General features: G+C 43.3%; 1 protein-coding gene across 14 annotated transcripts in view; it reads left to right on the top strand.

The window, feature by feature from the left end:
- MAGI1 (membrane associated guanylate kinase, WW and PDZ domain containing 1) overlaps positions 1-21,616 on the top strand; it is a 720,361-nt gene that overhangs the window by 440,359 nt on the left and 258,386 nt on the right. Inside the window, exon 1 of one of the 14 annotated variants that reach the window (XM_043993678.1) lies at positions 11,279-11,488. The exons of the other annotated variants lie outside the window; for them this stretch is intronic. The gene's annotated coding sequence lies outside the window, so the exon portion shown is untranslated. Of the gene's footprint in view, positions 1-11,278; positions 11,489-21,616 lie in introns of those variants that run through there. 14 annotated transcript variants of the gene reach the window in all.

The following is a 21,616-nucleotide window of genomic DNA, read 5'->3' on the forward strand; positions in this document are numbered from 1 at the left end:
ACCATATTGAATCATATCATATCATTGTTTTCCTTCAGGGCAAGAATGGTTTTGCTGTCTTTCTGTTCTTACCACCTAGCAGAGTGCTTGGCACATGAAAAAGTTCTTAATAAAGGCTTGTTAAACTGCTTTGATTTGATTACAATTAGTAGCTGGGTCCTATGTTCTTAGGGGACATAGAGAGTGAGTGACCTGTGCAAGGTCACAAAGCCAGCATGTGTCAAAGTAGGATCTGAACTCACTTCTTACTCCTTCCAAGCCCAGCATTCACTCCATTGTACCAAACTGCTTCCTACTTTCCAAATTGAAGTCTTTTGTTGTTGTTGTCATTGTCGTTATTGCTGTTGTTGCTGCTGCTACTGTTTGCTGTAGTGGACGATATTTTTTATCTCTGTTGATGGAGATCCTGCTAGCTTTCTAAGTAAGAGATCTTAAAGAATACCAATTCTTTGCCTAATTGGGGGAATCTATGGTGTTGGATCTTTTTGTTGCTGTTGTTGTTTGTTTGTAATCAATAGCTATGTTGAAGAGGACATCCATTCCATCACTTCCTTCTAGACAGCTTTGTGGTAGACCAGCCTCTATTTCATTAGTGACTGAAAAGGAAATACATCTGTTTCACTGGGAATTTTGAAAATTATTTGAAAGTGATTTATTCAAGTGGAGGCATATAGTAAATTGCCCTTTGAAGGGATAATGTATTTGGAAAGTGAGAACTAATGTTAAGTCATCTGGCAGTGCTCTGATTCTGCTGAAAACCTCCTAGCCCTCCTGCTAAATATCCATCGTGGGCCAAACAATGCTGGGACAAGGGGTTAACTGGAGAATGGGATTGGTGGAGGGTGGGATATCATTAAGACATCAGTGGCAGCAAGGAGGGAAAAAAGAAAGGAGAAGAAATGAAAGAGAGGCAATGGATCATGAATTTATAGATGAAAGGTCAGGTACAAGATCCTCGTCATATGCATGAGGAAAGAGAGGACCAATGATCTTTGGTGACTCATCCCAGGTCGCCTAGCTAGTAAATTGTAGACTGAGGATTTATACCCAGGTCCTCTCACTTCAAATCTAGCTCACTTTTCATCACTCTGTGCTGCCTCTAAGTGAAGGGTCATTTTTCAGAGTGTCTCCATTATCACCCAGTTTGGGTGACTATTTATATAATCACCCTAGCTAATGCTCTGTCTAATCGTCCTCCATCCAAAAATTATCTTGTAGTTATACTGTATGTATTATGTGTACACTTTGTTTCCCACAATAACACATAAGCTTCCTGAGGGCAGGGGATTGTTTTATTGTTGTCTTTTATTCAGTATACCTTGTTCCTACTAGGTTCCTAATAATTGATTAACTTCTCAATTGATTAACTGATTGGTTCTTTCTTCCTTCCTACATGACACCGAAGATATGGCAGTTGCTTAGATAGGTTTAGAGACTTAGCATGCACATGTCCTCTATAGATTTGATCACGATTTGCATTTCCAGTATGTAGTTTTTAAAAAAGCAACCATGTTCGGCTCCAGGCTTCTATTGACTGGCTGGTATTGAGTGAGAGTGCTGGCTATTTATCAGTCCAAATTACTGTCAGTTAGTGGCAAAACTACATCATGTGATGGAAGAGGAAAAGGGTCCTTCTAAGGTCACTACATTGTTATACAGAAAGGCATTGTGGTTTTTGCTTCTGGGTTGTAAGTAAAGATAGTTTTTGTTACTGTATTTTATGGTCCTCCCTCTCGAAATTCAACTACCATAATGCTTGGTCTTTGGTAGATCAATTGCTCCAGAGATAAGATAGCCAACTCCATAACTAACTGCACAACAGAGGCCGAGTTATAATTTCCCAACACGAAGGGGCACTGATGATAGGTAGCATTGAAATGGTAAATGTAATTTAGTGGAGCCCAATATTCTTCCTCTCCCCCCTCCCCCAGCATTAAATCTGATCTGCTCACTGTCCATCATCACATTCAGAAAGAATGTGGTGATCCTGTGATGGGTGAGAAGCCTGGCCTGGTAGTGGACTTTGATTTCCTGGAGCCAAGCCAACAAGGCCTTCCATGTCACCATCTTTGACCTTGTTCCCGTAGTGTAGATGGGTGGCTTTTCTTAGCTTTTCGTGGCTTTTTAAGCAAGACTCTGCCACACCCTACAAACCCCCCTGGCATCTTTGAGCTGCCCTGATATACAAAGGCATTGTGTCTCACATCACATTTTCTGGTCTGTGTCACACTGATGCTTCTGGCCCTCCTTTACTTATTCATTATCACAGGCTTATTCAGGAGCTGCTAGCCTGGGAGGGGAATACAGTGGAATTGCTCAGGTTAAGTCTTTTGAATAGTGTATGGCAAGGAGGGCTAATTTATGCTCTGTAGCCAGCAGGTGTCAGAACCTGAAAGTAAATCTAAGGTATGTGTTAGGGAGAAGAAGGGATGATGGCAGAAGATGTGCTCTTGTAGGGGGACTGGACATGGTAGACTTCTATCTGATGAGTTTAAAGAGTGGATCTTATTAAGGCCACTCTTGTAATGAAATGCTGAAGACAGGGACACTTCGATCTTTGCTAGACCATATGCATAGCGATTCTGTGCTGATTACATTCATCTCAAGTTTTCTGCTTGGCTGGAACCTTGGCTGAGTGATGGGGCTGCCTAGGATTCCTGGGTGTTTTTCTCAACAATTGATGGCTTCATTGGGGCCTTCTTTCATGGGGAAGGTGGTCTTTATCTATCAGCTGGGTGGACTTAGGATTGTTGAAGCAGTGACCCTTCCCTGGATGAGCCATCTGTGTTTTATTTCCACTTCTCGGTGAGTTTATAGGCATGGGAATTCCGCTTACTCCCCAAGTTGCTGTTTCCACATGGCAAGGGGATGTGTTCCCAAATGTTCTGATGAAAACCAGGGAGGTCTGTCAGAGCTGCTTTTTCTTCCTAAGAGGGGGCACCAGCTCATGCATCAGTGGCATTTCAAATTTGAGTCTGGATGTAGAAGAACATCTAACAATATCGTGTTTCGTGATCGAAATCCAAGGCAATCTTGAGGACCATACTTTTCTGTGTGCTTGAAGTGGCTAATCTTTTCTCTTTGACGTTAGGAGAGAATAGAGAATTCTCTGTGTCAGGAAAGTTGCCAGGAACCACCAATTCAGTTAGTTGGGTATGGTGGATAGAGAGCTGCCTCGGAACCAGGAAGAGCTGGGTACAAATCCTGGATGCCTGCTGGCTGTGTGACCCTGGGGCAAGTAAGCCACTTCACCTCTCAATGTTCCAGACCAATTTCTAAGACCCTAGTATTCTCAAAGTGTAGTCCAGAGTCTCCAGAGGGGAAGGGAACAAGCATTTAAGTGCCTACTATATGCCAGGCACTCATGCCAAGTACTTTACAAATATTGATCTCAAAACTATTTTCATTGGGGCAGCTAGGTGGTGCAGTGGATAAAGCACTGGCCCTGGATTCAGGAGGACCTGAGTTCAAATCTGACCTCAAACACTTGACACTAGCTGTGTTACCCTAGGCAAGTCACTTAACCCTCATTGCCCTTCAGAACAAAAACAAAAACAAACCCATCATTAATATGAATGGGTTTTAATTTCTAGCAGATAAATATATATAGATATAAACCACATAAACTGAAGAAACTCTTTGGGGAGTCCTAAGTAATTTAAGAGTATAAGGGTCTTGAGACCACAACTCTGAGAAGCCCGGCTCTAAGGCAATAATTCCCCGAGAAAGTGCCCAACTGCTCAGCTAGGAGATCCCTCTGTTGCTAGTTTCCTCTGTCAATGAAATCACAGCTTCTGGCCTTGTCCCTTCTGCTTTCATGGCTCTTCCTTGGGCAATAATGAGGCATCAGAGCTGGAATTCTTCACTTTTTTATGTGTCATGGAAAACTTTTGCACCCTGATGAAACCCGAGCACCCTTTTCTGGAATGATGTTGTAATTGCATTAAACAAAATACATAGGAATCCAATTATATTCAAATACAATTAAAATACACACATAAGGGGCAGCTAGGTGGCGCAGTGGATAGAGCACTGGCCCTGGAGTCAGGAGTACCTGAGTTCAAATCCTGCCTCAGACACTTAACACTTACTAGCTGTGTGACCCTGGGCAAGTCACTTAACCCCAATTGCCTCACTAAAAAAAAAAAAAAACCACACACATAAACTCAAGTGAATACACAATAAATATCCGTATAAGCATATAAGCACATAGGTATGCACGTGTGTATGTGTTTACACGTGTATGAATGTGTGTATGTATGTGTGTTGTGAGAATAAAATTAGATATTAGATCATAAATCTCCCCTACTTAACTTTTCCCTAATTTATCTCCCAGACTAGTAAATGGAAGAAGCTTCTGGTTTTCTAGATAGAGCCTTTATTGTATGGTAGTCACAAGGTGATGTTGATTAGAAGGATAGGAAAATAGAAATACAATACAAATCGTCTTAAGTCTAGGCTTAGTCTATATTCCTTATAAAAACTCACCAAACCGAAAAGGCCACCTTTGGAGAGAGAGAGAGACCGTCAGGAGTCCCGCCAAGCAGGCAAAAAGGCCTACTCCCGTTCTCTCCACCCCGGAAGTCAAAAACCCGGCAGGCAGTCTGACATGCGCAGCAGGCGGACTGTTCATCTCCTCCCCAAAAGGGTGGTCCTTGAAAAACTGGCGTCTTTCAGTTATCCTAACCGACTGTTAAAAACTTTCACATTTTACCACAGTGTATATGTATGCACGTATGTATGTTTGCAGACTCCTGACTTGGAAAGACCAAAAGTTACGGTGAGAATCTTGATTCTCTTTTCTCCCTCTTGACTCCATGGTATTTTAAATTTCCATTGACTTATAGTTATCAGTGGACTCATGCAGGCTCTTGAATTCATTAGCCCTGTGCATTAAGCACAGTTCTGTTGCTCTAACCAGGGCCAGTGTACCTTTGGATAACTTTAGGATCGGCCAAGGTGACTTGGGAAAAATGATAACGCAATATTCTAGGCTATTTTTGGATATTCTTTCTGTCACTGGGAATGAAGGGGATATATCTGGAGACCCCTTGGGGAACAAAACTTCCTCTATCACCCCTGGTGATTTCAACTGTTTGGCAACTTGCAGTCTTATTGAGTCTATAAGAGAATCAGTGTAACCCAGAGTAACAGAGTCAGAAGCAAGACCTGAACCCAGGTCTTCCTGACTTCTAGGACAAGTTTCTGTCCACTACATGATACTACCTGACTTGTTGTTCTGTTTCTATCATTTTCTTTTGGTCCAAACCTGTGATTTAATTGAAGAAAAGAAGTATCTGTAAGGGAATTCCCTCCAGTAATGCAAATTTGCTGCCTTTTTTGCTGTGTATTTTCGTAGAAGGCTGCCTAGGACACTTGAGTCATCAAGTGATTTGCCCAGGGTCTCACAGCCAATATGGGTCACAGGCAGAACTATACACCATAGTCAGTTCTCTATCCATTATCAAGGCAGCTAGGGGGCAGCACAGCACACAGAGCCTTGGGCCTGGATTCTGGAAAACTTCAATTCCAATCTAGCCTCAGATACTTCCTAGCTATGTGACCCTGGGTAAGTCACTTAACCTCTGCCTGCCTCAGTTTCCTTAAATGTAAAATGGGGATAATGATAGCACCCATCTCTCAGAGCTGTTGTGAGGATTAAATGAAACAAAATGAGACATTTATAAAGTGCTTTGCAAACTTTTAAAATACTATGTACATGTTAGTGTTGCTTTATTTATTCTACATAGTAGTAACATCCAGAAACAGTACTACCAAGCACTTCAACTTTGGGATGTGTGCTGTTTCTTTGTATTCCCATCCTTAACTCCCAACCCCCTAAGACTTTTAAAATGTTACCCACATTGTTGGTACTTAGGAAATATTTGTGGAATGCATGACACCTTATATAGAACTTTTTTTTTTAAAGAGGAATCACAGATTTGGATTTGGTAGGGACCTCAGAGATCATCACATCCAGACTCCTTATTTTACAGATGAAGAAACTGAGTCTGAGGGAGGTTAAGTGATTGCCACAAGGACAGAAGTGGGTTTGATCCCCCTACTCTGACTCCAGAAGCTGTCCTTTTCCTGCTGTTCCAGGGTGCCTTCCAAATGAGTAGCTGGGTATAATTTAGTACCATTTCTCACTTTTTTTTGTGTGTGGGGCAATGAAGGTTAAATGACTTGCCCAGGGTCACACAGCTAGTGTCAGGTGTCTGAGGCCGAATTTGAACTCAGATCCTCCTGAATCCAGGGCTGGTGCTTTATCTACTATGCCACCTAGCTGCCCCACTTTCCCTTTTCTTACTTACAATTACAAATCATTTCCTTGTTTCTTTTATATTTTCAAAGAGAATATGCTTTGGAAAGACAGGGGTTAAAATCTGGACATGAAGTCACAGATCTGAGTTCAAATCCCACCTCCAACATATATTACCTATATGACCATGGGCAGGCCATTTAACTCCCCTGGCCTCAGTTTCCTAGACTGTAAAATAAAGGGGTTGGATGAGATGGTCTCTGATATTCCTTCTACTTCTAAATCTATTATTTCTCTAAAAACATGTTCTATATAGGTATCACTGATTCAACACATATTATTAAAGTCCCAACCATTTGGGTAACATTTTAAAAGTCCCCAGAAGGATTTCTCCATTTAAAATCTTGTAATGTGAGAAGGGAGGAAAGAAGGACTATTTAATTCTCTCAGATCTTGCTCATGGTCCCACTTGTCTGGATTTTCATCTTTTCTCTCTCTCTCTCTCTCTCTCTCTCTCTCTCTCTCTCTCTCTCTCTCTCTCTCTCTCTCTCTCTCTCTCTCCATGTATTGCCCTGTGCAGTATGATAATGAGGGAAGATGCTTCCTTTCTGCTATCCCTCTCCAAAGTCCAAGCCCTCCTCCCTCCCACCAGGAAGATTCTTTGATAAGAATAAACAGGAAAAACAAACAAGCCTACACACTACTCCAGGCTGAAAATCTCATAACTGTTTTTGTTCAGTCACAGAAGGGAGAGATCCTTATTCAGAAGTGCCATATCATGACCCCTCTTCTTGCTCCCTGTTTCTTTAATTGGGCACCACTGGAACTTTGAATGGAGTAGCTGCTCTCTTAGCATCTGACTGTTGGCCTAGACAACCTCACCATTTCCTCTCTTGTCTTAGGCTGACTGCCTCCCTTAACAAGGCTTTCAATTATCAAGCCTCTCCTAATGCCATTCCAATGTGGCAGAGCAAAAGGCATGAGGCATTTGCAGTCAGTGGACCTGAGTTCTAATGCCAGGTCTACCATTCTTTCCATAGCTTTGTGGTCCTGGGCAAGTCATTTTATCTCTGTTTCCTCATCTGTAAAATAAGAGGATTGTATCAAGAGGCCTCCTAGTTCCCTTCCTCCTCTCTCTGTATCATGTACGATAAACCCCATTGAGTTCCATTCATCCATAATTTATGAAGTGCCCGCCATATGCCAGGTACCGGGCCTAGTTCTGGGGAATCAAAAATAAAACAAAACAGTTCCTGCCCTCAAGAAGCTTGCATTCTTTTGGGAAAAACAACATAAATATGGATAAGCAGATATAAAGAATATACAGAGTAAATTTTTTTTTAAAGGTTTTTCCTGATATTCTGGCTATTAGTGCTTAGCTCAGTCCCTTGTGGGGAAAACAAACAAAAACTTGTATTTACTTTGTAAATGTAAATCCCATAGCCAAAAAAGTTGCCAGTACCCAAACCCAGACCTCTATGTAAACCATGAAGGAGAAGAAGAAGAAGAAGGAGAAGGAGAAGAAGAAGAAGAAGGAGAAGGAACAAGAAGAAGGAGAAGAAGAAAGAACAAGAAGAAGGAGAAGAAGAAGAAGGAACAAGAAGAAAAGAAGAAGGAGGAGGAGGAGAAGGAGAAGAAGGAGAAGGAACAAGAAGAAGGAGAAGAAGAAAGAACAAGAAGAAGGAGAAGAAGAAGAAGGAACAAGAAGAAAAGAAGAAGGAGGAGGAGGAGAAGGAGAAGGAGGAGGAAGAAGAAGACAAGGAAGAAGGAAGAAGAAGACTTGTATTTTCCAGAAAATAAAATCCATGTCAGGTGAAATAAGTGCTTGTGTGGTTTCTGACCACGCAAGCCCCAGGACATTGGTTCTGACAGTCAGGTGTGTGAGCTTTTGGTATAGACCCCGGCATCAACTTTTCACTGGACCTTTCTCTTTGTGCTTTCCCCAGAGTGAGAAAATCACAGCCTTCAAAGCGCAGCTTAAAAATATGTTGTCATTCCTATGAATTTTTTCAAACCATACGAAAGGTGTTTCTTTCTCTCTCTGGAAGCCTGGGAAGCTAACTCTATGCTTGAGTACTCCAAGCAAAAGTCTGCCTTTCTTTTATGAAGAAATAGGCTTTTGTATTTTCCCCCTTTGGTGCTGTTTCCGTGTATCCTCATCTGGAAAGAGCAATTTAATTTGCCCCGTACAATTGCTTTCTCATAGAAAAAACCTAATAAAATACAAATTCTATTTGTCAGCATTAGGTTAAGGCTAAAGGTTTCTGAAGATCCTGGTACATATGATGTGCTTCTCTTTGCTCTTCAGTTTCCTGTTGCAATTATAGGATGGGAAAATGAGGGAAATCCTCAGATCTATTATGTTCATTCCCTTTCCCCCACCCCCAAACCTAAGCTCACATTGACATTCAACTCTGATGACCTTTTCACCTTCTTCAAAGTAGATGTGAAGCCAGGATTACTGGAAGCTCAACTTTGAAACTGTGGACTCATCTCAAAAAAGCCAGGGTATATTGTCATATTTGTCTATAGGCTCATGCTATTGTTTTATATGAGGGTTCAAGTACAGTTCAGGGTCGGGGTTGGAGTTTTCCCATCTCAGCTGTATTTAAGGTTTAGCCTCTATGTTTAAGGTTGTAGTCCCATTCCCACTGTAATAGTGTAAGTGCAGGGGCTTTCACAAAAAGGGATCATTTAGGGGAAAAGATTGACACTCAAGCAAGTCAGTTCTAATTGTTTGCTATTTATTTTGTTGTAAATATAAACATTCCAGCTAGTTCCCTATAGTGGCTATGAAAGGATCGGATTTAAAGAGTATGTATGGGGGTGGGGGGGCAGCTAGGTAGCAGTGGATAAAGCATTGGCCCTGGATTCAGGAGGACCTGAGTTCAAATTTGGCCTCAGACACTTGCCACTAGCTGTGTGACCCTGGGCAAGTCACTTAACCCTCATTGCCACACAAAACCAAATAACAACAAAAAAAGCAAAGTAAAGAGTATGTATGTGTATACATAGGACATGCATGCATGCATGCATGCATACATACAGAGAGAGAGAGAGAAAGCCCACCAAAATCTTAGTATGGTTTTAAGCACTGTGACTTTTGGAACATTGGGGGGGGCAGTTCATGTGGGTACATGCATAGGTGTGAGCACACACATTAAAGACACATGTGAGGAGACATGCGAAATTTGCAAAATTCTTTATATATATATATATATATATATATATATGTGATCTCCTTTGATCTTTACAATGACACTATGAAGTGGGTGCTGTTATTATCCCCCCATTTTTTCAGATGAGGGCTGAGAGCATTCAAGTTGACTTGTCCTGAGTCACACAGTTAGTGAATGTATGGGATTCATTTTGGCATCTGCACGGTCACATTATCCATAATTACCTCCAATTCCTTGCTGCCTTTTTAACCCTCTCCCCTCCTCAAGAGTTGCTTTTGAACTGCCCTTTTCAATTATTTTGTCCTTTGCTGATGTTCCCCTCACCACTTGCATGTGTTATTTTTCTCCACCCTCTCCAGCAACTGCCAAATCTTCTAATTGCTTTTCCTCTTTCCTCTGGCTTTTTGCTAGCTCCTAGCCGGCAGCATCAGCTTTTCCCATCTCTGACTTTTGCCACCTGTTTGTTTGTTTGTTTGTTTTTCTTTATTCTGTTTTGTTTTTGTTCCTCCTGGGATGGACTAGACAGAACCTCAGAGTTGGGGGCGGGTGGGGCTTCAGAAGCTCACCCAGTTGAACCAGCGTCCTTTTACTACCATCCTTGACAAGTAATCATCCAGCCTTTCCTTGAAAGACTTTTCTTTTGTGAGGGGGAACCCACTTACCCCTCAACCCCCATCTCTTACCTAAGGAAAAAATTTGTTTTTAAAGCAAAAACACTAGCCAGCTCCCTTACATCGTCTTTCAAGAGTCATTGGACATTTTCTACCCAATGAGCAGTGTGCTTCATAAGTGTAACTGACCAAAAAAAAATCTAGAAAACTTGTTCTTCTAAATCCTGGAGGTGCTTTTTTTCCCCTTCTTTTTCTGAGAAAACGAAAAGTACCCTACAATTTCAGCTAGAAATGCAGTAGATATCATTGTAAAGTGACAATGGCAATGGTGGCTTGTGAGGTTCTTTAAAGAGCATCAGCAGCCGCCTTTGGAGTAAGACAGAGACCAACTGAAAGAGAGAGAGAGAGAGAGAGAGAGAGAGAGAGAGAGAGAGAGAGAGAGAGAGAGAGAGAGAGAGAGAGAGAGAGAGAGAGAGAGGGAGAGAGGGAGAGAGGGAGAGAGGGAGAGAGGGAGGAAGGAAGGAAGGAAGGAAGGAAGGAAGGAAGGAAGGAAGGAAGGAAGGAAGGAAGGAAGGAAGGAAGGAAGGAAGGAAGAAAGAGGAGCGCTGTTGATTCAGAACCAGAGAGCAGTGCTCTCCCTTCAGTGGCAGGAGCTTTTTGCTCCCTGGATTCTCTAAATCCATACTCCTTCCCAACCACCCCCCTTTTTTTAAAAATGAAAATGGATCTAATTGTTACCTTTCAAATTTGTTACCTTTCAAATAGCTTTGAGGACAAGGTAGCAGAAATAAGTTGATTTAGGGGGACTTGAAACCCTTGGACACCTGCTACCCAAAGGGAAACTATGTCCAGCCCCCTTATCTGGCAATGCCTGTTAGAAACCGGAGGGCTGCATTTTCTACTGAGAGGGGGTTGTTTCTTTCTTCTTTTTTTCCCCTCCTCCCAGCGCCTTGCAAATAGGGCAGTACCATTTTTCTGCCCTCCCTGGGCGCTAGCCTCGCCATCTGAGCCCGAGTGTGATAACGAAATTAAACATAAGGGGGAAAAGTCAGTGCCTAGCTAGCTCTGATTCCTCCCTCCCCAGGTGACTTTTAATCCCCCTGGCCTACATAGTCAGCAGCCTCTAGGAAGAGAGGGGCTGTGATGTAATGCCTTTTTTTTTTTCACACTCCCAGCTTAAATACAGATGGAAATTGTTGTCATGTGTTAGAAATGTCGCCAATAATATAAAAGGCGCAGGCTTCTGCATTTTCCCGTTTTGCTGTCAGCTGCTACTTGCCAGCTTCTTTCTCTCAAACCCCCTTTTTTTTGTCATGTGGCCGAAATCCCTGATGTCAGGCAGCCGCGTCCTCCCCCACCACCTACTTTAAGCTCCCTGCATTTGTGGTCCCCCGTCTGCTGCAGTGTCCGGGAGCCTGACAGCCCACGACTTGAAGGTAAGAGAGAGAAAGAGCTCACAAAGGAAGGCTTCAGTCCTTTTTGGGGGGACTTGAATTTCCGAGGACTCAGGCAAGTGAGAGCTATTGCATGGTTCCCACCCCCTCCCCATCCTCGCTCTTTCCTCTTCCCCGGTAGGCGCGAGCCTGGGAAATGGAGATCGGTGTGGCCAGTCCTAAGGGCTCGGCCACAGTGACCACAGCCAGCCTGAAATTGACCAGCCCGGGCGCCTGGGTGTCTGTTGCCCAGGAGGTTGGGAGACTCTGTGTGTGTGTGTGTGTGTGTGTGTGTGTGTGTGTGTGTGTGTGTGTGTGTGTGTGTGTGTGTGTGTGTGTATGCCTGCCTGCTTGTGTGTGTGTCTGTGTGCGCGGGCGCGCGTGTGTGAGTGCATACATGCCCAGGGAGGGGAGGCGAGGCTGCCGGATCCTTTCCCCGCCGGCGAGGACAGATGGCTAGTGCCGCCTGTTAATTCCCGCTGCCGGGCTTTCTGGGAGGCCCGGCGGCCCGCGGGCGGGCACTGAAAAGCAGGGTCAGCGGCCCGAATGGGCTGGGAGCGGGAGCAGATGCCCGCCGAACAATGGGGCTTTTGAGCGAAATTGGGGAGGAAGCGTGGCGCGCGCTTTGTATCCCCTCTTCCTCCTCCTTCCTCCCTCCTCTTCCTCCTCCTCCTCTTTTCACCCTCCTCCTCCTTCCTCTTTTGAACCTCCTCCTTCCTTCTCCTCCTTCCCTCCCTCCTCCTCTTCCCCTTCTTCCTCCTCCTCCTTTTCCCCTTCCCCCTCCCTCCTGCCTCTTCCATCCTCCTCTTCCCCTCCCCCCTCATCCTCTTCCTCCTCCTCCGCATTGCAGGTTGGAATTGGGCAGCAGCTACATTTTAATGAAGTACATTCCAAAGTGTGGTCGTCAGCTTGGGCTTGGGGGGGGGGATCGGTTGGAAAGGGGGTCACGTCTGAAAGGGGGCTGCCCGGGGTGGTGCGGGAGGGGCTGGAGAAATGAGCTCCTGATGCCTCCTGGAGAAGGAGGAGGAGGAGAATGCCCTCTTAGTGTTCAGGGCAAAAAAAAAAAAAAAATCCCCGTGCATATTAATGGACTACAGCAGGTGTTTGTCAATGTATGTTCTCACATTGTTCAGGCTTGAGCTGGGGAAAGCAGGCAGGGAGAGAGAAGAGCAGCTCTGTCTTCATTGACTACCGCTGGCTGCTAGCTCTGGATGCCTTTGCACTTAAGAAAGCATCTCCCGCTCCCAGGGAAATAAGAGAGGAAAAGATCAAGCTCTAATGACCATTTGTAGCCTGAATGTAAATGCTGAGGATGTTAAGTTTGTTCTCAGGCACACACATTGTCTTATCTAGGTAAGAGATATGTGGGTAGGTACGTGTGTATATGGATGGATGGATGGATGGGGGTGGGGTGGGGAGGAAACAGACTAGTTAGCTGTGTGATTGTAGGCTGAATGTCTATTTGGAATGCCTGACTCTTTTAGTGAATGGGCAAAGCCGGGAGACTTTCAACTTGATTTAAAGGGGCAGTAGGACTGATATCCCCCTGCCTCCTCTGCCTGGAGTGTCCTAAGCCCGAAGGACCCAGGGATGGAGAGAACAGTTATATTTGTTTAGAATGCGCTTCAACTTATGGAGGAGATAGAGCACTTGTAGTGGCAAGCTATACATCTGGCCTTAAGAGAAGCGAATTATTGGAGGGTCAGGGAACTTTATTCATCTAACTTCAATTTAACTAAAGATCCCCCAGTTTCGAGGCTTTGTCTTGTCAATGGAGAATTATTTCCTACAGGTCTTATGAACTGGCTGTTTCTCCTTAATGTGTATTTTCTTATTCTTCTGAAGCAAGTGGACATTGTAGTTATAAAACCAACCCCAAATGTTAAGGCTTTTGAATCACAGTCTTCTGATGAGGGCTTTTTTGTTGGTACATAGATATGCAGAGTTTTATGCCTTTGCCATCCATTTCACACACCCCTCTCTATGGAGATAGATAGATGTTGATGAGTTTCTATTTAAAAAAGAGAGAGAGAGATTCTTTGCTCCTGATTTTTCTTAAATCTGGCTGCTAGCTTGGGTGGGGGTTGGGGGAGATAGTTTCTGTGGTTACTTTGATACTTAATATCATTGAATGATCGGTGCCTGGAGATTCTTTGCACGTTTGATTTAAACTGGAACCAACCAACAGGGCTTGGGTCAACTTCTTTAAAATAAATTTGGGTATCTTGAATGCTCCCTGGATTCACAATCATCACCAGACTTTGTTCCTCCTTTTTTCCACTGAGCAGATAGCTGTAGTTCTCTCTGTTTCTCATGGGGTTCCTATCTTCCTTTTCCTCTGTGCAAAATGGGGAAATGGGCTGAGGAACAGAACAGGCGAGTGGGGCTTGAGATCCCATATGGGAGCCCTCTTGCTTTTCAGCTCTGGGCCTCCACTGAGTTGATGCTGTTTTCATTCCTTCAGTAAATGCTTGGATGTGGTCTCTCGGGTTAGCCATTTGGCTCTGCTAATTTCAGTTTGTGATTTTTGTGGTGGGGCTCTGTTTGTGGGTTGAACTAGTCTAATTGAGTGCAGTTTAGAGAGGGGGACACCTTTATTCCTCAGTATGTTGAACCTGCCCCTCAAATCTGTCTACAATGCCTCTTAAATTAAAGGGATACCTGCTGGTTGTAAGTGAGGCAGATGGTATGGCAGGTCTCCTTATTGCCAAGGATATTATTGTGCCCTCCAGGAAGGCCGACAGCCTCAAAGCCTCTGAATGGCCCCTGAAAGACAGGATTTTCAGTGGGCTCCTTTGGCAGACACACCCCCAGCCCCTGGACCAGAGCCCATCTACCTACTGAACATTGCCTGTCCAGCAGCTATCAGATAATAGGTTTTACTTCCACCACTCATCTAAACTTCATTCACAAAAAGCACCCCACAGCATAATGCTTGGTAAGCAAAATCCATCCTCTGAAGTATCCATTTGTTCTCAGTACCCTCAGACCTCCTTTAGAGCATTCTGTTACATTCCGCTGCTTAGCTGCTTACAGATGTCAGGCACTAACATTTTTATGCATGTGAATTGAAAACGAGAATATTCATTTTGTGCTGTGCTTAGATAGGGCAGAGCAAACAAAAATGGTGGTCACGGCTAAAACTTTTAACTCAAAAAGTAGATGCTTTGAGATCAAAGATTTTTAATGAGCATATAATTCCATAGGTACAAGCTCTTACCTTTATTTTAGCAAGTATGTGAGGGACAGCATAATTAACATAATCTCTAAGGAGATTAGCACAGCAATTAGCTAAAATGGTGATAATGAAAAAGAATATTTTCCATCCCCTCTTGTCTTACATGTTATGTTCTTTTATGCAGATAAAATATACAGGTAAAATATAGAATATATTTCATACAGGTAAAATAAAAGACCATGAGATGGGAACTCACGAATCCATAGATTTAGGGATGTTTTATTTTGGTTGGAGTTAGAGATGCAAATGCCCATAGCCAGAGGTTAGGTTTCTTTTTCAAAACACAGAAATGACAGTAGAAGGAATAGATGAATTCATCCCTCTCCCCCTGCAAAGGATCTGTTCATTTATCCTTCCTCTTGTGTTTTACATGGTCCCAACAGGTTGGTAGTGGTTATTTTCCCAGCATGATAAACATGCTTACAAAACACAACAAAACATTTCTTACTTATGTTGATAATCAGACCACAAAAACTGAAATGTAAGCACCTGCCTTACAATCCCACTGACACTCTCTGCAAGCTACAAAACTCGCCTGGCATTTTTTAAAAGACTGTTGGGGAGAAGGCAACAATCCATGGATTCAGCAATTCTGCAGACTGAATGAAAATGGGACAGCATCTCTCTCTTTCTCTCTCTTTCTCTCTCTCTCTCTCTCTCTCTCTCTCTCTCTCTCTCTCTCTCTCTCTCTCTCTCTCTCTTCTGGTCCTGGCAGCCATATGGTTAAAGATGAGTTTTTGCACCTTGTGTATGGTATTTAAAATATGGCTGGGACGGAGTCCTTGCCTTCCTTTTCTAGTCCATAGTTGATATCTTATTGACAGCTACTTGATCCTTGTCCGCCATCACATCTAGATGATTCATTTTGGACCCCGCACCCAGGGAAGGATGCCCAGGCAGTCCATTTATCTGAGTACAGCCACATGCCATTCTCACTAGTAAACATATTCAAAATATGATTCCATATTTAGAAAAAGTGACACTCAATCCCTTCCTATCTTCTACTGTGGAGAGTCTAGCACACAGCTGATGCCTGGGTCAGTGTGCTAATCCTTAGGTCTGGTCTTGCAAGCTGAGCTGCTGTTGTTCTTATACATACATCATTATGGATTTCTTCCCCCTGCCCTTCTTCCCTATGAGGTTCATTTCAAAATTTCATTGGGCCAGATGCTCTGTTTTAAGTAATAACAAGAGGACAAAAAATGTAGGCTCTCCCCCCCCCCCCATCATGTTTTGTTTTATTTAAGATAAAAGTCTTGAGAGGATAGGCTGTTTGCTGGACATGAAGTCAGAACGACCTAATACTTGAATCCTACTCCAGGCAGTTAACAGCCGCATGTCTGTGGGGAGATCATTTTATGTCTCTGGGCCTCTGTAAAACGAGAGAGTTGGACTTTGTCATCTTTAAGGTCCGTGTCAGTGATCTACAATCAAAGATAGTAGGCATAAAAATTTAAACATCATTCATTTTGGAGGAAATTAGGATTAAGTGACTCGCTCAGGGTCACACAAACTAATAAGTGTCCAAGGTCAGATCTGAATTCACGTCCTCCTCATTTCAGGGCCAGTGTTCTATCTGGTGTGCCACCTTGCAGTCCCAACATCATTTGTTTTCAACGATTCTCTACTGTCTGGAAAAGGGGCTAGAGAACCGGACCAAAAAGTTCACCGCTGACACACGCTGACTGAATGACTGTACATCCCCTGGCCTCTGCCTCTGAGCTGGTGGTTAAACATTTGCTGGCTCCCTCTGCCTTCAAGGCTCATGAGGTAGGCTTCTTCCTCTGGGCAGATACTCTTCTCTATAGTCATTGTTGGTTCTCCCTCCTCCTTTTAAAATTATCTTGTATTGACTCTGCTGTTTACATGTTGCTTTCCCCAAAGGAGTATATTATCTCCTGGAAAACAGCAATTGTTTTGAATTTTTGTCTTTCTATTCCTAATATCAGCACACAGTCTCCTTCATATAGCTGAGGCTTAATAAACACTTCTTGAATTGAATTGTTACCCATTCGTAAATTATGTTTTTACAATGTAGCTTTTGAAGAAAGTTATGGGCATGAGGGCAGCTAGGTGGCACAGTGGATAAAGCACCAACCCTGGATTCAGGAGGACCTGAGTTCAAATCTGACCTCAGACACTTGACACTTACTAGCTGGGTGACCTTGGGCAAGTCATTTAACCCTCATTGCCCCGCCCCCCCAAATAAAAAAATAGTAAAATGAAAGTTATAGGCATATAAGGTTGAAGCAATTAGCTAAAGCAATCTGTGGGTTTTAATTTCTAGATTTTGTCTGTTGATGTTTTCTAAATTAGTAATTATTAAGCACCTACTGTGTGTCAGGCACTGTTCAGGGTATATGAATAAAATAAATGAATCAATTCCTACTTGCCATGAGCTTATAGTATAATGGGGAAGGGGTTGTGAGGGAAGAGAAATACGTGTAAAAATGTATGCTACAGGGGCAGCTGGGTGGTGCAGTGGATAGAGCACCGGCCCTGGAGTCAGGAGGACCTGAGTTCAAATCTGGCCTCAGACACTTAACAGTTACTAGCTGGGTGACCCTGGGCAAGTCACTTAACCCCAGTTGCCTCACCAAAAAAAAAAAAAAAGTATGCTACAAAGAAATAAATGCATTTAGCTAATCAATGTGTACCTCATACAGGTAATTTGGAAAGGAGGGCACTAAAAGTTGGGAGGGAAGGATAAGAAAAAGAAAGGCTTCATGTAGAAGCTGGTGCCTTAGGGGGGTCTCAGACTTTGGGACAGTCTCTAGAAGGTAGAAGGAAGGAGGGGAGGAATTCCAGGCATGGAGAATAGCCAGTATAAAGACAGAGTGGCGAGGGATTGAGTATCTTGACTGAGGACAGGAGAAGGCCAGTATGTCTGGTCTACAGAATATAGTAGGGAAAGTGATGTTTGAGGAGACTGGAAAGGAAGAGGACTCTAAAAGCTAAAGAGAGGAGTTTTATTTTGTCATAGAAGCGAAGGGAATTTGTTGCGTAGGAGAGTCACATGATTAAATCTGTACTTAAAAATTGCTTTGGCAAGCAGTGAGTGGGCTGGACTAGAGTAGGGAAAGACTTGGGGCAAGGAGGTTAATCAGAAGGCTGTTGCCAGAATCTGGGTGAGGTAATGAGGGTCTGAACTAGGGCAGTCGCCATGTGAGTGAGATGTATAGGAAGGTCGAAAAGGCAAGATCTAACAACTGCTTGGATGTGTGTGATTAGGGAAAGAGGAGTCCAACCCTAATCCTGAGATTATGTCATCGAGGTACTGGAAAGTTGGTGGTGTCTTTGGTAGAAAGTCTAGAAGAGGGGATGATTTAGGAGAAAGAAAGATGAGTTTAGTTTTCAGTGTGTTGGGTTCAGGATATCGCTGAGACATCAGTTTGAAGTGTTCTAGTAGGCATTTGGTGAAACAGGGCTGAAGGTCAGGGGAGAAGCTGAGGCTGGGAATCATCTGCACAGGGATGCCACTTAGACCTATGGGTAGGGGTGGTTATGAGATTACCTAGAGAGAGTAGAGGTAGGAGGGTAGAGGGCTTACACTGGAATCTTGGGCAATATTTGGGGAGCATGATGTGAAAGATGAGCCAGCAAAGAAGACAGAGAAGGGGTGGTCAGACAGGTAGGCAACAAACCAGTAGAGACAGTGTTATAAAAACCCAGAGAAAGCCAGTCTCTATGACAGAAGGGTAGCTAATGATATCAAATGCAACAGATCTGTTATGAAGGATTAGAAGTGAGGAAAGGCCCAGCAGATTCAGCAGAGTCATCTAGTCCAATTCCCAGATGAACTAGAGTCCCCCTCAACAATATCCCTAACCAGTGGTCATCCAGCCTCTGATTGGGCCCCCCAACATGAGCGAACACCCTGCCCCCTCAGGCAGCCAGTGCCAATTTTGAATAGCTCTCATCATTAGGCAATTGTCTTAGACTTAAATTGAGGTTTTGGTTTTTGTGACTTTATATATACCTTGTTCCTACTACCCCCTGGGACCAAGTAGGGCAGTCTCTGTTATGAATTATCCCTTTATATACAGGAAACAAATACTCAAGTACTCTCTAAGCCTTTCTTCTCTGGGCTACACTTCCACACTCCCTTAATCCAGTCATTCTGACTTGAATCTCCCCATTGAAGTTATCTTCCAGTCTACCTTCTCTAACTTAATGTCCTTCTCAAAGTAGGCCCTGGCTTGCTTTCTCCTCCCCTTCCACCAGTGCTTTATGGGAATGGCATTACATGTTAAGAGATGGGGAAGGGAATGCATATTCAGTTCTGAATATTTATATTCCAAAGAGGTGCTTATTTCCTTAACCAACAGATATGACTAGGAGAGGGAGCCAGTGGTCAGGGATTATACTGTGAGAAAAGGTCATTAAACATAAGCTGGTATTATGAGTAGGTATTCATGTTTTTAGGGTGTGAAACCAACATTCTTAGTAAAGTTTCTCCACTGGTTTCAAATCATGCCAACTCTACCCTTTCCATCATTCCTACTTCCTTCCCACAAATCCTAGAACTCTGCCCCTGGAGCCACCATGGGCTCTGATAGGTGAGCTTTTACTTTTTCTCGTAAAGGCCTGGAGCCAGGCCTTTCTACAAATATCCTAAGTCTTATATCCTCCACCATCCCCTTTTCCATGGCATATTGTCTTTCTCACATTAGAATATGAATGTTTTGGGGGCAGCTAGGTGGTGCAGTGGATAAAGCACTGGCTTTGGATTCAGGAGTACCTGAGTTCAAATCTGGCCTCAGACACTTGACACTAGCTGTGTGATCCTGGGCAAGTCATTTAACCCTCATTGCCCTGCCGCCCCCTCCAAAAAAAAAAAAAAAAAGAATATGAATGTTTTGAGGGCAGAGATTCTTGTCCACTTGAATTTGTATCCCCAGTGCTTAAATAGTACCTGGAACTTAATAAATGTTTTCTCCCCTTTTCTAAAATCCATCCCCTATGCCCATCTGCATATTTCCAACATTTCAACAGTCACAGTGACTAAAGCTCTGTAGCTAGAGTGTCCTTCCTTTGGCTTACTCATGACTCATTCCCAGTGCCATCATCCACGATGGGTGTAATTCTGGGAAGTTTAACACATGTCATTACTAATTAAAACAATATCGTGAATTAGTCGTTCAAATGTGTAGCACAATCTGATCCTAGCCTCCCTCTCTGGTCTTATGTTATGACATTCCCTTTCATAAGCTCTACATTCTGGGCTCTTCTCCACACCTGGCAATGCATTTCCCACATAGGTCATCCCCCATGTCTGGAAGGTTCTCCAGCCTCAGTGGCATCTCTCAGAAACATTGATGGTACCTCCTTGATGAAGCCGTCTTTCCTCATCCCCATTATACCAGTTGGTTGTTCCCCCCACCTCTCTCTCTGCAGATTACCTTGTAATTTGCAATTAGATTAATTGTAATTTGTAATTAGATGTTTCATTGGTGTATTGTATCTGCAATATTGTATTAACCCTTTAAGGACAAAGACTGTTTCTGCATGGCCTTGGCATCTATGCCCAATGCCCAGTTTAGTAACATGCAAATGGAAGTTACTTCATCTGAATTGAAGAATGGAAGCACTAGGCCACTATAAACATCATTGAAATTAGAGTTGGTAGGAAGCTTCAAAATCATTTAGTCTGTTTCTCTCATTAGATAAATGAACCTGAAGCCCAGAGATTATCATAGATCATCATTGATTTTAAGGTAGAAAGGATAATGAAGTTCTTTTGTTTTTACCAATGGGGAAACTGAGGCTTTAGTTTCACTAGCACCCCCAACAAAAAAGGTGAAATGACTTGGACAACACTACTTGGGTGCTAAGTGGCAAAGCTGGGAATTAAACTCAGTTTCTCTGACTTGTAATACTTGCCTTTTGTTAACACACTTACAGCTTCTTCCTGCCATGCTGGACAGGTAGATGGGGGAATGCAAAGGAGAGAAGGGGTGACTGAATACAAATGGTGCACAACCTGTGCTTTTTACATATTTTGGGCAGTCCTTTTGTACTGCTGCTCTGCTAAGTCTTAGAACTTTTTTCATTCGAGGGGGAAAGAATGGCTTTTTTTTTTTTTAGATAAAATTTGGCCTCCTCTCCTAGATTGCTGGGGTTTCCATAGAAACTGCCCTTAGAAACTCTTCTTCCCTTCTCAGGAGTCATGGGGATTTGCCCAGCATGCATTTGGGGACCAGGCTCCTGATGTCTCTTACTTTCCTCAGGAGAGGGGATTGATTCAAGCAGGATGTGTCAGAGAGGCAACTTGTAGCTGAGCCTGAGGACATGGTCTTCATCCTTTGTGAATTTTCCCGATGATTGTCAGGTTGAGGCATATGAGCCAGCTTCTTCTTTAGGACTAGAGAAATGAAAACCCCAAGACGTTATTCTCCCAAGAAAAATAGAACCATTAGGAATACCTGTTTGGTACCTAAGCCAACCTAGTGTGAATGCCCAAGGACCTGGGTTCAGATAATGACTTTGGGTAAGTCATTTCACATCACTGGCCCTCAGTTATCCCATCTGTAAAATGAAAGATTGGGACTAGATGACCTTTGAGATTCCTTCTAGCTCCTGATCCTGAGATTTTTTTTTTTCTCACACTCAGCTGCAGGGAACCTGGCTGCTATTAATCCTTCTTCATGGTATTGTCCCACCTCAAGGCGGGTAAAGAAGAAAGCCAGGGTAAATCAGGCAGGCCAAATGGGCTCTGTACAGGCTCTTTGAAAGACCATGTTATATATTCACCAATGTTCAGGCAACTAATTAAAAGACTAATGGGTGGAACATTTAAGTAATATTTTTTTAAGTGCACCTTTTTAAGCTGGAGAAATCTGTAATTATAGCCTGTGAAAGAAAAGTTTGTTTCCATATTCTGAAAACTTTTA

Source organism: Dromiciops gliroides, chromosome 1 (assembly GCF_019393635.1).
Source record: "Dromiciops gliroides isolate mDroGli1 chromosome 1, mDroGli1.pri, whole genome shotgun sequence".
Lineage (NCBI taxonomy): Eukaryota > Metazoa > Chordata > Mammalia > Microbiotheria > Microbiotheriidae > Dromiciops > Dromiciops gliroides.